Source organism: Diorhabda carinulata, chromosome 9 (genome assembly GCF_026250575.1).
Source record: "Diorhabda carinulata isolate Delta chromosome 9, icDioCari1.1, whole genome shotgun sequence".
NCBI lineage: Eukaryota > Metazoa > Arthropoda > Insecta > Coleoptera > Chrysomelidae > Diorhabda > Diorhabda carinulata.
Genome location: NC_079468.1, coordinates 3,305,957 through 3,324,315, shown reverse-complemented (window position 1 = coordinate 3,324,315; position 18,359 = coordinate 3,305,957). Strand labels below are relative to the sequence as shown.

The 18,359-nt window shown below is 35.1% G+C and overlaps 1 protein-coding gene across 2 annotated transcripts in view; it reads right to left on the bottom strand.

The window, feature by feature from the left end:
* The window catches only part of LOC130898121 (1-phosphatidylinositol 4,5-bisphosphate phosphodiesterase epsilon-1-like), a 326,140-nt gene extending 319,554 nt beyond the window's left edge, over positions 1-6,586 (bottom strand). Inside the window, exon 1 of one of the 2 annotated variants that reach the window (XM_057807182.1) lies at positions 6,412-6,586. The gene's annotated coding sequence lies outside the window, so the exon portion shown is untranslated. The remainder of the gene's footprint in view (positions 1-6,411) is intronic. The other variant, XM_057807181.1, reaches the window with a different exon arrangement.
* Between the last annotated feature and the right edge of the window lie 11,773 nt (positions 6,587-18,359).

Below are 18,359 nucleotides of genomic sequence, written 5' to 3'. Positions count from 1 at the left end.
TAAAATATTATTTACATGTTTAGAGGAAACACACGCTTTATAATAGAAGCATAAGATAGATTTGGAGAAAAAGTACGTACGAGGTCTAAACGCTCTATCCAGAGTCTTTCAAAACGTTCGCTTTCGAGTTATATCACTGCATTAAGCGATTAAAAATCACCTATAACGCATAAATTAATCGCAAATTAACAATAAGGTTTAGCCAATCAAAGCTTGAGGAACGTTTAAGTTCCTCCCGAGCCGAAAAACTTTCGAGTACGTTTTAGAAACAAAGGTAAGTTCAAAAATGCGGCAGCGGCTAAATACTTTTATGGCTCTCTCGCCCGCTGGATAGGGAGGAACTTAAACGTTCCGCAAGCTTTGATTGGCTAAACCTCATTGTTAATTTGCGATCAATCTATGTCTATACATATTTTTTTTCAGCTTCGTGCAATCATTGTTTCAGGTCTTTCAGGTTTGTTGGTGAAGAAAATAAATCTCAAACAAAAATTAACGTCTTTATTGATGACTCCATGAGCAAAAATGTTTTGTTAGCCTCAAGAGTTCAAGGAGGTCCATGGAAGCGTGAAAGACAAAGCACGAGCGGGAAGAATGGTCGATTGACTTGTTCTGTGTACTAAGGTAGTGAGGAGCAAAAACAACAACAAATATCGATCGCAGAAGATTGTTTGAAATGAGTGGGATGGTCTACAGAAAATTCATTCTACCATTCACCTAATACTTCATAGAATTCGAGTCAGCAGGATGTGGCAGGATGACCCAGTTTCTAGCTTCAAGAAAGATTCGAGTGTTACCATAGCCACCCTATTAACTGGATCAATTACCCTGCGACTTCATTCTGTTTCACAAAATCGGAAACTTTGTGAAAGTAACGCAATTGTTAATCGATTGAGGATATCCAGTGAACTGTGATGAGGGAGCTACTGGAAGCTCCAGTCAAAAACTTCCAAAATTCCTACAACGCCTAGGAAAATCGATGGATATGGGTTATGAGGTTTTTTTTACTGGGAAAGTATGAAATAAAAAATGCGCGATTCCATTGAATATCTAATGGAAATGGGATTCCTAAAAGTAACAAAAATAATGAATATTCCATGTTATTACTAACAATTAAAACAATTTGAATCCATTCTACTATATTATGACGTTGTTTATTTAGTAGATGGACGTCTTCATTGTTTCGAAATATTTTGACAGTTTCAAATAATTATTTTTTATAAAGGAGATTTTACAATACAATAGTAACCACTCAAAAACTCAAACAACACATCTCAAAATTGATCTGCTAGGTTGGGTTAGGTTAGTAAAGGCAATCTCGATCAGATTAGTCTAGTTTTTCCTTTATTTACATGTCTTGGAAACTTCGTTAACCAATCCTCGTCCTTTATTTTTTCATTTCTTAGCTCATTTTTAAAAATTCAAACCCAGAATAAGATTTTACACTTTTTCTATTTCTGCATTTTTTTCGCGACAATTTATTGTGTCTTACTTCAACATTGAACGTCGGCGCAGCGCATTGACAGAGCAGTCGCTTCATCGTCTTCTCTTCTTTATTACACTCTTTGTAATAGTCCGTTGTCACTCCACATTTCCGAAGTCTTGTACCAACAGTAGAATGATCTTCCGGATTAGGTGTTTTCTGAAACCGCTCTAGATATCGTACTATCTGATTCTGATTCCTGTGACAATAGCAAAACTTAATTCCATCGAAAGTAGCACTGTTATTTTTTCTTCTGTATTTTCTCCGCTCGTCCCACCTTTAGCAATCCTATCTACCTTCCACTTCATAGAGTCTAGGTTACCCAGAAGAGGCTTACTGCAGTTTGTGACTACATATGTATGGATATTTGATTCGGTTTTTAGCCTCTACCACTTTTGGATAATCAGTTTCTTTTAAAACACACAGGAGTCAAGATATCCTTCCAGAGTTCTTCATCGTTTCCAAAAACTCTTTTATCGACTAATCTTTATAAGACCACAACAAAAATTTTATTACCGATGTGACTAGAAACCAATTATGGAAGCCAGTTGGACGAAACCATTGTTGGCAACGATACGTCTCTTAAAATATAGGCGATGGGATCTTTTAGAGCTCGTAGAAGTCGTTAGACGAATGGCACCAGATACGTATATAGATAACATCCTCCAGGATTACGTTTCACCATATGTCGATCATAAAAAGAGGAAGTTCGTTTCAAATATACGAGAGGAGCTTCAAATTACTGTACAATCCGAATGAAGCTAAACATCTCAAAGATACTTTACTTGGAAAGAGGAAGAAAGAAGTTCTTTGGGATTTGTTTTTGGGATAAAGAAGAATCAAACGTAAATAATAACGTAATCAAAAAATTAATCGACTGTCAATATCTCTTCAAAGAAATATGAAAAGAGGATCAAATTCTTCTGAAAATCCTTGAAATCCTTTTTTTGTTCTTGAATAATATACGGATGTGTTCGATGTTCAGTTATGAACATCACTTTGAACTTCGGTTAAATAGAACAAAACTACCCCGCGAGTATAAAAGGGGTTTTCGGTATAATTCACAGAGAAACGTATGGCTGGTGGTTACGCGTCAAGGCAAAAGCGGATGTATAACGTAATTATTGTATATTAAAACTTCGTAATTTAGGGCCATTAGTTACAATGGCTCGACAACAAATATCTGTTTTGCGAGTCGCATTGGATAAAGTAATAAATCCTCTATAAACGGAGAAAATTTATGAGAACCCACATACGTGGTATATGAGACAAGTAATCAGACTAGAAACATTACTGATCACGATGAATATTAGCAAACTTCATCATCTCAAAGATCAAAACATAACCTTGCTCTGCCTCATTTAAAGCTATCTTGAAAAAACTAATGAGTAATATTGGTTTGAACCTTTCAAGGTCACTAGATCATTTGTAATGCGTTTGAACATACTGGGTGCTCATAGACAACACACTCTCTAGTTCATTCTTCTTCCATAATGCCTATAAAATGGAGATGGGTCTTATTTGAGCTTGTGCATTGAAAAGATTATTCACCAATGGTATTTCGCGTCTGCTCAACCCATTAATACCCAATAATGATTCCATTACGCAGTGTCATTTGCGTATGGCACTAAAAGTATGTACTTCATCGAATTCCTACTTCTGCGTAACAAGTTTTTCTCTAAAAAAACAAGCACAAGGAGGTGAACCTCATTGCACTCGAGTGGTTCGAGTAGTGCCTGCCTGTGAATACAGGTTTGCACTTTTCCAAAGAAAATTAACGTTCAGGACGTCTGCGTGCCAACTCCCCCGTCGAATGGGTCTTCGTATACTGCTCTAGGTGGTATTATGTTGTACAGCTCAGAAAGGTCAGGCTGGCGACCTTCGCCTGGATCGCTTATAAGTCGAATTGCCATCTTCTGTATTGAGTCAAGCATCATCAAGATATGGTTGGAAGCCGAACTCCAAAAATGCGAGCAATACCCCAAAGATGGATTGAATTTGAGTCTTGTAAAGGCTTAGAAGTTGTTTTTGTTAAACTGCCTTAGCACCCAATAGGCGGTGATGGTGGTATTTTATGTCCAGACACGATCAAATCCTGAACTGTAGCACCACCAGTAAAAACAGCAGCCAAGATCTTTACTACATTAAACACAGATTGTTTCTACACCACACATGTTTTGAAGATCGGTATTGATGGTAGTGATCTGTTGCTGCCTACGGATTTGGGTAGACGCTGCGAATTACCAGCGTAAATATGGAACTAGCAAACGATCTTTAAATATGGTAATTGCTGGGTCCAGTGAAGGTAATAAACTCAAGTACTGCTTGCCGTTTGAGCAACAAATTACTTACAAAAGGAGGCAATCATAAATTCAATAGATACAGATCCTAAAATGTCACTCAGAAATTGAAATATACATCGCTTTAAAAGAAAGTGACGGAGCAAAGCGATTGCAGCTCTGTTTATCTTCAAAGGAGCTAATTATAAAAAACAGAAATTTCCTTCAATTATTTTTACTACAAATAGTGCTCCGTTTTCCCATAACTGATGATATTGGGGCCTAGGCAATCCCCATTACATAATTAATAATTATCATTGATATTAATAATGAAATATTTGCATATGTCCTTGGTATAGAGCGTACTGTGCAAATTTTGTGAAGAGACGTGTCAGAAATGTCAGATGATGACATGAAATATTCCATTGGCAAAGCTATGTAATCAAAACTCGAAATTTTTTCTCCAATATTTTTGCAATGGCCAGATCAGTACAAAAGACAGTTTTAAAATTCCTGTGCCTGTTCCTGGAGATAATTTTTTGCTCATTTTTTTCAGACATACACGAAAAAATCTAGGCAAAATTTGAATCTTTTACCCCAACTTAATATATATGTCTTGCCCGTGCTTTAAATAGGGTTGATGAGAAGATTAGGAAAAATTTTCCTCTTGTAAATAAATCATCTTCAAAAATAAAAAAAAAATCTACCTGGAACCACCTATAAGGGTTTAGTTTTATAAAGAAAAATTAAAGATCACTCCTCTTTTATTTATTCCACTTATTATTACAAAATGGGGCACTTGGTCGGAAACCCCTTTTCCATTGCGAGAATTTTTGTCAACTAAAAGATTTTATTTCAAAACTGTCTTACAAATCTCCCAATCCCTAACTGATACTGAGCAAATATTCGAAGAAATCGATTATAGCTAAGTTTCCAAAACTAATAAAACAATGTGACGCAGCTTTTAAAAATGTCACAGGCAAAATAGCTCAAAAGTTCAAAAATAGTTAAAGAAATTGTAGATCTCAATTTCTTAGCTAAGATTTTGGAATGAAAAATTACTTCCAAAGTTCATCATCGTTTCCAAAATAATCTTTATCGACTAATCTTTACTAGACTACATCAAAAATTTTATTATCGTGTGACTAGAAACCAATTATGGAAGCCAGTTGGACGAATGCCGAGCATAAAAAGAGAAGGCCCGTTTCAAACATATGAGAGGAGTTTCAAATTGCGAATGAAACTAAACATCTCAAAGGTACTTTACTTAGAGAGAGGAAAAAAGAATTTCTATGTGATAGATGTGACATCAAAATGGCAGGCATAATAATTCAAAAGTTCTAAAAAGTTATTGAAGAAATTGTAGATCTCAATTTCTTAGTCAAGTAGCTGAGATTTTGGAGGGAAAATTCACTAAATTTATTGATTTGGATGCTGAAATAATCAGCAACTATAATTACGTCCCTATTATATCAACTAAAGTTTCTACACTAAAATTTTTAAAATTAAATTGAAAATTGCGAAAAACATTTACTGTTTTTTTAAGTAGCGACAATTTGCTTTTTGAAATGAAAGCATTTTCAGGTTTAGTTTAGTGCCTATGTAAAAAAAATTAAACTTATTTCAAAGTGAATCAATAAATTGATGTATAAGTTTTTATTTTGTATATTTTGGTATTTTTCTGTTCATTTTGACTAAATTATTTGTATAATTTATGCGCATACTTTGGGTTTTTCATTTGCATATTTAGATTTCCTCATTTATTATTAATAAGTGTTAATTATTATCTAATACGCCAAATTTGAATTTTTTTATTATAACAAAAATAGAAAATTTTAATTTAATGTATGTTGAGTCTTATAAACATTTCTCTCACAATTTTTTTTCTCATATTTGCAGAGAAAAGAAACTTTAAAAATATATATTTTTTGTGAGTTTATTTAATTTTTGAAAACCTAAATTATTTTGGAAATTACAGGGGCTAAAGCTCAAAAAATAAAAAATGTACACGAAAAATAACCTCACGAAACTAATTTTCAGTATAACTAAAAAAACAAATCACTCAAAATTTTAGTTTATTATTTTAATTCAGATTATTGTCATTTAAATACTAGTTTTACGAAAAAAAGTATCAATTTTTGAGAATTTTCTACTCAATACTGTATATTCCGATTGTGATAATATCCATAAAAGTTGAAAAAACAGTGGATAGTGGGAGTTGGTCCCTTTCTAAAAAATCGATACAAGCATAGGTCGGTATAATTGGGATTGTTTTAAAACTCGTATAAAAGTTTTCTTAAAAAAAAACAGAATATATTAGTATATTTTTAGTCAATATTTGTCCATTATATGACGAGATTACCAAATTTCTATGTGAAAATTCAGAAAACTAAAAAAATAAAATGAGAAAACACAAATTTTCAATTGCTCCAATAAAATGTTACAGCGCTGTGCGATTAAAAAAAATATTAGTCTCACCCTGTTATATATTCAAAAAAAAAACACCAAAAAAACACAAACACAAAAACTGAGGTGGAACTTAAAAAACAAAACACTCAAAAATCACTGACCCACACAAAGGAAATTAACATAGAAAATTGTGGATACATATATAGGAAGTGATTGAAAAATTGAAAACAACACAAAACTTACAAAGTGGGGCGCGTCTCAACTTTTTCCACAGAGTTTGAGTAGACCGCCGATATCGCACATGTTGCGCAAACAAAACACTATCGGTGATTGCCAAGTGTTTTTTGGGAACTTGAATGTTGCAATAACGACGCGTTCGGGATAACTGAGCGTTCCTAGCGAAGGTGATGCCTGACATAAGCTCCCTACTATGGCGAGGCATCCCTTCCTGATCGGCGTCGTGAGCTGAACGACGCGACGGGGGTGCGCGTCCAAACGTCAGAAGGGCTGTTTTCATATTATTCCTGGTTCGTTTGTTAACTACCGATGGAAAATGGATTTGTACACCAAAAATAACTTATTTTTTTGACATCAATTAGACAAGTTCTTGTTGAAGTCAGTTGTATTGAAATGTGTTATAAGTTGGAAATAAGAAAAAGCATTTACAATTTGGTTGAACACATCTACAGATCTGCATTCAAAATATCCTCCGTTTTCACGAATACATAAGTCTTCTTTTTTCTAAAGAATCGATTAACCTTCTAAACCGTTGGGAGTCAGCTTTGAGGTGAAGTTGAATCCTATCTTTCAATTCTCGAGGTGAATTTACCTCGGTAGCATAAACTTTTTCTTTAAAATACGACCAAACTATGTTCTCCAAGGGGTTGAAATTGCCTGACCGAAGAGGCCAGTGATTCGGAGCTTCTGCACCTCTACCAATCCATCGATTTTGAAAATGGTTACTCAAACAATTAAGACACCTTCTATTAAAGTGCAGTAGAGCTCAAAAAAATGGATATCTTTGCTCTTTAAGCGTTAAATCTGGAATAAGTGATTGCTTAAGACATCCAGGTGCATATCACCATTAAAATTTCCAGGTAGAATGCGATAACTTATTTATTTGTTTCCTAAATCTGATAATTTGATATCCTTCTGACCTGTGGATTCTCATCACTAGTATGCATTATGAGAATTAATTTTTTCAGTTTTCTTTCTATCCTAGACACGATATCGCCTTTTTTTTGAATCACCCTGTTTAAACCATAGCTAAATATGGAGAAGAACTACCATACCTCAACTTGCCAAAAAGTGGACATCCAAAAATTTTTAGCAAAGACGAAGCAGAAGAGCAAAATGCAGAGTCGGGGTTTCCGTAAGAAAATTAGCGCATCTTCAAAAAAGTAAATGTTTTCTGGTCCATTTTCTTTGTTACTTTCTTTCCTGAAGGTGTTCCAGAGACCGTTCTTAGTATACATAACACCCAACCTTTCTTTTCAATGTTATAGATAGTAATTTGTAGGAATAAAAACTAAAGAAATGAACTTCGTAAAGTTTTGCTGTGATGGTCCTCATGTAGTCAATAGTACCATGTATTTGAGGTTCATCCTATTGTCCATGACCGTCTTAAGTTTGAACAGCTTCGACAGCGCAGTTACTCTAACACATAGCTTTATCGTCACAAGAAAATTCCACAATTTCATGGACAAATCGGCGCAGTTTTAAATAGAATTATACCAGTCTAGCCACGAGAAATTTTCAGCTCTAGAGATAGTCATTGATATAATTGAATCTATGATCTTATATTCTTATATTTTCCTTTCGCAGACCCTGATTTGTGATGACTCATTTTAAGAGGAAATGCTGTATTGAACCACCCGATAGTTTTATCGAGAAAGTCCTAAAATTTAGGATCAATATCTTCAGAACGATCAATCCAATCATTCGCTAAACATAAGGTATGAAATTTGGTAAAGTTTTGTTTAGAGGAAATCCTCACCAACTGAGTGTTTTTCTTAAGAGATTAACACTACTTCGTGGTCAAAAAGACTTGAATTGATTACTAAGTGTAGGATACTATGTTATCTAGACTTGAGGAAGTTGCTTCAGTAATTCAAAATGGTACATCAACTTGAGTATGTAGCCGAAATGACTCAAGAGAGTTTACCGAATCACACAATCCTTATCACCGCATGAAAATCTTTTGGTCGCAATAGGGAGGGCATGGAGCAAATTTAAAAAGTAAAAATTATATAAAAATCGAAAGTGGACACGTCGGCAGTTAAATAACGGCGATTTTTCTCTAATTTATTATTAGTGGATTGATCATCATCCATTTCAGCTGAGCTTATGCCATGAAAGTCATGAAATTTATAGTAACTTGCCCTTAATGCTAAGGGATTAACGGGCAACCTTCGGATGCTAAAAACACAAACAAAGCTCGCTACTTTTCACATTCCATAGAAAATAGTGTTATCAAATCAAAGATTTAATCATCTGTTTATAAGAATATGTCATTAATTTCTTCAAAAACATTATTATTGGTATTTGTTAGTAGTCTCCGCTTTACTTTACACATCAGTCTCATGAGAACGTCCTGCTTAGTTAAACGGATTCAAGAAAACCCTAAATAAAATAATCAAAATACGACGGTCGATGAACTGTTTGCTTACAACGTTTTAGTGTCCTGAGAAACTTGAAACAGCAACGGAAGGTAATGACTGTCAACCACAACGCTCGACTTTTTTCTGTAAATATCCGACTAAAAAAAGTCGACCGTCCAGTGTTCCCAGCTCTCAAAAATATATTTCCCCAAGGCCCCAATCTAAAACTTCGTCGCTGCCTGCAATTAGCAGGCAAAACATTTTATTATTTATAAAATGTTTTGCAATAAATATTACATAAGAAATAATGAAAAATTATATTAAACTAATAATGAATTTCAAACAATAAATAAATAATTTGATTCGGCAACATCGATTTCTATAATTATTTATTCTTAATTTATCAAAAACTTCAAGTAACAAATAATCATATGTATTCGGTTCGTACTCCAATAGAAATTGCACTCCAGATCATGCAGAAACCATCTCCACTCCGCTTTTCAAAGCTACCATGGACGCACATTCTGGTCTCATCTAAGAACAGAGCAGATCCCCATCGTTCCAGCGTCAAAATCTGATGATCCAGTGCAAAACGCAGGCGTGCTTGCTGATGAGCTGGACTAAGTTTTGGACCTTTCGCAGCTGCACTAAGATGACGATTTCTTAAAGTTGTTGAAATTATGAAGCGGTCATGACGAGCGGTTGTAAATCGCTTTCTGTCTGTTCCAGGTCGTCTATGAAAGGGTCCAAACCCCTCATAACGCTGGCATACTCTTAGAATCGCTAAGTGGGTAATAACCAATTGTCTAGCAACAGCTCGCTGACCAAATTTATTTTCGATTAAAGTAATAGCTTGAGCGGCAAATTCCAAATTCCTAAAAACATCTCATCCCACTTTTTTTCCCTTTTAATTTGGGGGGAAACCCTTGAAGCTAGGAACTCTGCACTCATCTGCAATCGACCTTAAATTTGTGCTATTTATAAATTAGTTTTAACAATAAATAGTCAAAAAAGCGTCAAAAGAATTGAAGCTGAACTTAAAATTTATTCCTTGTTAGCTAATCCGAAATTTTTATTAATATGTTTTTTTTTTAAAAAAACAAAGTATTTTATGGATAAATGTGAATAAACTCCACGGAAATTACAATATAGAACTTCGTAATAATATAAAATCCTTCTTTTACATCAGATTTGAGATGAACGCGTCCCAACAATCGCTCCTTCAAATCAAATATACATAACTAATAAACCATTCATAGAAATTCAAATTTTGTATAACTAAAGCTTTGTTATACATTGTATTATATTTAACATGAACATTGGACGAAGAACCATTCTATGTATACCATGCATATGCAATTTTATCCTCACGGAGGCTTTGTATCAACAATTTAAAATAAAAAGAAATAGAATATGGACATAGTTTTGATCTCGAGTTTAAATTATATAAAGATATTATTCCAAGGAAACCGTATTTTTAAAAGGAAAAGTTATTCATGAAAATATACAAATGTGTACATAGAACCTTTTTTCCAAAACACTATTAACGATATAATCTACGATTTGAACGAATCCCGCTGACTGCGCCAATTTCAAATTCAATCAATTCACTCTAACGATTCTAACAAGTATTATATTTAGTTTAATTTATTTGGATATATTCTACCCGCGATTCCATATTGAAAAATTCCTTTTGAACCTTTTTTGTAGCTTCCTAAAAAAATTATATACCTCAACACTATTATAATCCAATTAACTCAAAAATCTAATGGAATATTATTTTAAATTGTTATGCAAACGGCGTCACAGACGTTAAAAAAACCGTTGCAAATTCACCTTTCACTTGAGAATATCTAAAAATTGTCATCCAATCCGCTCTTAACATGACGAATAACGAAAATAGAATACTAAATTCGAGAAGATGAAAGAAAGCTCTAAATACTATCGATCGATTTCAATTTTCTTTTCCTTCTGAGCTAACAGTATCTCTTAGTTTGCAAGTGGAATCTCCCAAGAGATGGCGTTTTAAACCTGGTGCTGTTGAATAGAATGGTAAACCGAAGCTCCAGCTGTCATTATGGAAAGTGTATTTCATTCCCAGATATTTTGTGGCGATACGAGATATACCGAAAGCAAATAATTACTTTCCAGTCCTCTCGGACGATATGGCTCTTATTGTTGAGGAAAAATTTATATACAGTAAGATTCATTTAGATTTTAAAACACGCTTATAAAAACGTTCGATCATGTAATATTTTTTCTGAAACTTTTCTATAAGTATATCTGTATATATAAATACAACTAACAAAACAAAAAAACTATAGATGGACTCGTTATGTTAATTGGCGACCTCGAAAAACCACGACCACTGAATATAAACTGAATATTGATCAGTAAACATGATCGATGACTCACCAGCAGCTCAAATCAATGAATCTAGAGATCCGCTTTTGAGTACTTCTATAGTGAAAAGGAGATTAAGAGAAGTTGACATTTTTGGAAGGGTGGCATAAAGAATAAGAGAGAGAAAGTCACAAATACGGCGGAGGCTCGGTTTTTGAGGAATTTTGAGGAAAAAAATGTGGATAATTTATCTTTCAGCATAACAAAGATCCCATGCATTCCTCAAAACTATGCAGAGTATTTGAAAGAACTGTTAATGTACTGAAAGTAAGATTTTGGCCATCACAGTCGCCCGACCTCAACCCGATTGAGTTGTTCTGGGACAAAGTGGACATGGAAGTCAGAAAGAAGTGTCCTATCTCCACTTCACATCGATGGAGTATACCGAAAGTTTTTTCCCGCCCTATAGAGTGGGTAAAACTTTATAGTTAATCATTGAAACAAAATAAAACACAAAAAGCGAGTTTTGATAATTGTTTTATGTACCTGTAATAGGAAAACCTACGATTTTTGGTACAATACAATATTCCTAACGAACCTTCTCCCATCCAAGCTCCTAACAAAAAAAATACGACGCAATAGTATTCTAAAACAAAATAACGTAGTGTGGATGCTGCTGTAGATTGTCGGGCGCAAATTAATCGGCGCTGGTGACGTCAGCAAACGATTGGCGCGTTACATGAAGACCATCAATTATATAAACACTATTATGAAAGCTAGATACGGACGGTAAGATGCAAAATTTATATTACGACGTGCCCAATCTTTAAAAAAATCAACCCTACAAAATCTACATCAATTTAAAACTGACACAATCAGCTTTTGTTTAAACTTTCAAACTTCAACCTGTTTAAGTAGTATTTCCAGTTTTTTTATCCAACCGAAGCGCAACTGTGGAAAGGCGATGTTGACAAATGAAAGATGAACAGAGAGAAACAATACGCGAGAAATTTACCCACTTCAATTCTTGTTTCATGAAAATTCTTTGAAAGAATAAAAACGATGCCCCACGTTGTATTTTCAAGTGTTCTCCACCATCTTATCAAAATCCTGCGAAGATAATAAAAAATAATGGAAATTGAATATGGTAGCCGCCTTTTTAGGCTTATGTCGTTGCGCGACGATTTGCGATTAGTTTAACGATAGGGATGTACTCTTACGAAAAAACGCCGATGTTAAGTAAGACATTTCTTTAATAGCGAGTCATTGGAAATGCAGATAAACATAAAGATAAAATATTCCAGACTTGTATACGTAGCGCATTTTGTGTTTGAAATGATGACGCTAGTTTGATAATCTAGAACGGCCCTCGATCTTATTTTAATACTTGTTTCCAAGGATTAGAATATAAATTCAATCGATTATTTAAACTAACCATAATTCAGCGCTACCTTCTATTCAAATATACACTGATAGATAGGAAATCAGTTAGTTCAGTCTACATTGAAATTTTCTATTTAACTTGATATATTCTTCAATACTATAGTTTTTTGTAATGATAATATTTGTTATCATTACCAAATATTAACTAGGATGAAGACACAGCGAAATAACAAGTTAATTTTTTCTTACTTCATTAAATCATATCGGTTGAGTGCACCCCAAGTAATAAGTACCTTCCGTACGATCTTGAAACAGATTGCCAAAGTAATTGCAGGAGTGCTGCCTATTCAGGAACTAGCTGAGAAAAGTAAGTGCATCTATCACCGAACAAGAAACGAAAATACAGGTGTACACCATATCAAAACTGAGATTGAGTATGCAATGATGGCAAAAGATATAAAAGGAGTTGTCCAAGGGAATGTGGACCTTCCCTTTTAACTACTACCTTATACAGATGTTGTCTGGATATGGGTATTTACCTGTTCTAATATAAGTCCTTGGAATACCATGCTTGCAGAGGAACATACGGAGACGAGAAGCATGTCTTTTTTGAATGCTCGAGATTTGAGATATACCGACATGAGCTGAGAGCCTTGCCTCAAGGAAGGACGGAGTAGGACGTATCGTTAGTGACACATAGTACGAGACGCCAGGCTATTGAATAGCCTGCTCCCTACATTGATGCAGAAACGACGAAGTACAAAAACGATAAGGACCAACTTATCATCCTGAACCTAGAATTAACCATCATCGTTGGTTTGGATCAAACAAGGTGAATTTTCTGTGAATGATAGATAAAAGATAAATAACCTCAGCCAAATTTACCATAAATTGATTAACAAACTTTTTCAGTTTAGTTTTAAATTAATTGACAAAATGGATATGGAATACATGGAGTAAAAATGAAAGTCAAGATGACAGCACTTAAAAAATGTCATTAGCTGGACCGCCAACCATTCATAATGAAAAAAAAACCGCAGTTTCTAGCTTAATAGAGGTAACACACCTTAGGTAATAACTTCCTACTGCTGCTTTGTATAGTTCCTGGGATACTTCGAATCAGAACTTGATCTCCTTCCTCAACTTTGCGTCCCCCTGTCAAACCGTTCTTTAAAGCTTGAGTTGCTTGTTATCAGTTACTTTCTCGACTTCTGATGTCAATTTGTGAGATAGTCACGTTTGTCTATTGGCAAACTCAAGTCTTGAGCCAAAACCTTTGGAAGTATCTTTTTCCTCGCTACAGGCAGACAGATAATATCCGTTTGCACTCTGAGTTGTAATGGTGTTAAGGATGTGCTTGATCTTCAGAAGTTTAAAGTATTTTTTAAATTGTTATAACATGAACCTCGATCACCCAGGATCCTCCGAAGTTTTCAATTACGTTCTTTTTAATGACCTCACCGCTTTCATGAAAATAATTTTTGACTTAACGAATAATTCAAGATGGTCTATGAGGAAAGTAACAAATAGCACTGCAACTATTTATATTATATCAACATCTATAGAGTGTGATATTTGGTTTCTGCTCAAAGGCTCAAAGCTTCTGCATGATTCATCCAACCTAACCTAATCCTCGTTCTGGCGGAATATTTGATATCGAATGAGAACTGTACGGATGACCACCGTTATTCTTGGAATAATGTCTTTTTTTTGTTATTACAAGCCATTACCAGTTTAAAATCTATTTTAAAGAATCCCTATTACGTAGACTCAAAAATGTTACAAAGCGTGAACTATGGCCAGACTTTCCAGTGCCGACAATATACTATTTTCTCTTTCGTTCCAGATACCAAGTACAGATAGCGCATGTTTGAGAATGCGCAGAACCGAGCTGGAACCTCGGAGGATAGAGAAAGCTTTATCATTATGTCTTCCTTAGTCGGAACAGCTTCCACTTACAGAAGTATTATTACATATATGGGGGGAAGCAACTGATTGGGTTGGATCAAGAAGAAAAAGCCAATCAGCTAATGCCTTACGATGGATCTCGCGGGGGAATACATGTGACATGATTGGAGTAGGTTTTAGTGTTTGCGGGCGGCACTTGTACCAGTACTGGGTGGCAGTATGCTACAACATAAATTTATTTTGCAGCAAACCTCCGAGAACTGAGATATCAGATAAATGTCAATATGATCAAATCTGAGACCTTCCATCTTGTGCACAGATGATGTCAATTACAGTCAATAAATGTTTCTACCAATTTATCGGCTTCTTCCGCAAATGTATGTATTAAAATACTGATTTATCCTTTCCCTAGAACGGTGTCTAGTAAGGACAATCGTACGAATTTATTAAATTATATTATCTCCTTAATAAGTGTGCAAAATTCAAATTTTGTTTTCAGATCTAGTTCAAAAAACGTATAATCTATGAAAATATCCAATTAATTTGATATCTCTATCTATTCCATCAATGGCGGAATCTTTTGAAACATGAAAGGTAATTAATCAGAACATGTCCTAACCCTTAAGTTGAACAATTTTGTTTCCTGGAAGCTATTAGTTAATTATACGGTATCTACGTGTTATCCTCGATGAAACTGGAGCTGTGAATTATCTTGAACGCAAATGTGTCCGATATTACCTATTAGGAATTAATTGGTTCGCCTGGCGGCAGCATATATGTACAACTATACGGTATGCATGGTTATAATTAATGTTTCTATAAATAATGAATAAATAATTGCGTAAACACTAATGAAAGGAAAAAAACCTTCAGTGTAAAGAATCCGAAACACGAAAATCGATTTTGAAACGAGAGAACGAATTATATTTGTTTTAATGAAGAAGGTTTCCACAATAAAATATTTTCTATAAATATTATCCGATCAAAAGTTCAAGTAAATCAATATTAAACGTATCAAGACAGTACCATCATCATTCAGCTCATCTGAGTCCACTGTTGGTCTCAATTGAGTCCATCTGAATCGGTTTGGTGCGCCATTCCTCAAGCTTGATTGCATACTCTTGGTATCGTCGAATAATCTAGTTGGTGGACGTCCTCTACAACTGAGTGCGTCCTGACGAGGTCTCCTTTCAAAATCTGTTTTGCCTAGCCTCAATCTGTGAATCTTACTAAACAATTTCCATTTTACCTTTGTAATTTGCTCATTCGTATTCTATTCATTATTTGAGCTTGAAGGTTTCTGCTCAAAGAACTGACAATACACATTAGTCCTTAACATTTCTTATCAAGATATGATTGAAAGATATGATTCAGTTTTCCAATGTAAACCCAATTCTACATTCTAAATACTTATACTGGCTTGCTTTGTAAATTTAGCATTTATTAGGAATGCAGTACATCTCGCTACTGTAAACAAATCAGTGTAGCCGTATTTAAATCGTTTTTTTTTCATAGTAACAGTAAGGCAGCAGCTAGAAAAAATGAAATATTCTGTTGAAGCAATGAAAGGTAAAGTGACACTCGTCCTCAAGTACCTGAAGAAGACTATCAACACAGTTGCAAATAATAAAAAATCTCCTGGTTTGGAACATACAAATTTTGTCCCTTTCAGTACCTATTTAACCTTTGTTCCTATTACATCTCTCAGTAGTCTGCTTTGGAAGTAGACTCTGCGAAGATAGACAAGCTGAATCACAAATAGAGGGACTCAAACAGGCGCGAATTTTGGACGCGGTCATCTAAGACTTCACCTGCACACTATATCTAGACCACGTCATCTGTGAGATTCCAGTTATCACACGGGTGCTGTTCAAACACCTGATCAAGCCTTGTGATGTTTAAAGATTCAAGTAAGAGTGTCTGATTGGCTTCTGTTGAGAAGAACGACGTTTGGTAGTCTGAAGTGAACCCTGACCGCCCACACCTCAACTATAAACTATGACTTATCACGTACAAAGCAGAATTGACTGAAGCAGTATTTCGGCAACGCTCCGAGTCATACCATCCATAGGGGCAATATAGGGGACGAGGGATTATATGCTTTGTTTATTCTTGATGACAAGGGGGGTTGAGTGAGTCTAGACGGCAGTAACGTCAACAGTAGTTATTTACTTTTTTACAATTATAGCAAAACACACATTGTTTATGCTTGGAAACGAAGCGCATTTTCTAGTATTCCCACAAATAAGGAATACGTTTAGGTAATCGCTTCGAAACGAGTAGAGGAATTACCTCGCGCTATTCATCACCAAATTGTATAGACTCCTTCCGAAGGAGGCTTTCTTTCTGGAGATTTATTGTCCCATTTTCCAAGATATTGACAGTACTTCTGCAAGAAACATCAGGATTCTACCGAAATCGACAAGATATTGGCAGAGTAGAAGCAATGCTGAACCTAGAGCCTGCTCGCAGAAATTGTGGTTGTCATATCCTACCATGCCTATCGTCTTAAGGTGGTAGTGCCTGTCAGAAGACACATGACTAGCTTAATGTCATCTCTGAAAATCTCGAGAAAATTTTTAGCTGGTATGGTTATGAATGTTTTGGATTGCCTGAGGCCTGAAACCTTTCTTCAATACGACTCAATCTGATCTTACAACAATAACTTCGTTGTTGTTGTAACATCTCCTAAGGCTTCAGTAGAGCTCTGTTCAAAAGTATTGAGTCATGGTCTTATTTTGGCAAAGCTGTCTGCTTTGTCATTGTCCGGTATAATCTGATGGCCTGGTAGATACATAAAGATTATTTTGTTTCCGTTACTGCTTTTATAGTTTGTTTGCACTCCCACGCTCTTTAGGACGTGCACTTAATAGCCTTCAGAATCTTCAAGGCCACTTGGTTTTCAGAGAGAATGTAAATGTACTTTTGACTGAAGCGGCTGCCTGAAAAATGTACTTTCTAGCCCAAAAAATTGTGAGTGCTTTTCCAGGTGGCATGGAGACTTAGAAGTTTGATTCAAAAATGCTCTATCCAGCTTCTTACTCTATGTCCAGCTCTTCTGTATACTATAGAGATGTAGTTACAGTTTGTTGGCACGACCACGCTCTCTTGGACGTGCACTTAATAGCCTTCAGAATCTTCAAGGCCACTTGGTTTTCAGAGAGAATGTAAATGTACTTTTGACTGAAGCGTCTGCCTGAAAAATGTACTTTCTAGCCCAAAAAATTGTGAGTGCTTTTCCAGATGGCATATAGACTTAGAAGTTTGGTTCAAAAATGCTCTATCCAACTTCTTACTCTAAGTCCAACTCTTCTGTATACTATAAAGATGTAGTTACAGTTTGTTGGCACTACCACGCTCTCTTGGACGTGCACTTAAAAGCCTTTCATAATCTTAAAGGCCACATGGTTATCAAAGATGTAAATATTCTTTTGACTGAAGGGTCTGCCTGATTAATGTACTTTATAGCCTAAAAAACTGCGAGTGCTTTTCCAGGTGACATAGAGAGCTAGAATTTTGGTCGAAAAATGCTTAATCCATCTTCTTACGCTAACTCCAAACCTTCTATATGCCAGAAAAATGCAGTTTGAGCTTGTTCGGCTTTGATATAAATTTCAAATCCTACCTTCCCGACTATTGTTTGTATGCTATTCGTTTAAGATGTTATAGAGGTCATTCAAACAAGGTTTGTATAATAAATTACATCGTTTATTATTTCACTAGCGATAATATGTTTACCTCAAATTAAATTGAAATTCTAGATTTTGTTGCGATGCAGACAATAAAGAATCAAGCAGTATCTTTATCCTAAAACAATTCTGTGTGAAATGACGACAAAACTTGAGCTCATAGATACGTAGGTGCCTTCGCGTGCAACGAATAGTTTCTGCAACTTAAACACATTTAATGAACCTTACGAACAGTAGCATCGTTCATTTTATGAGATTTTTCAACCCA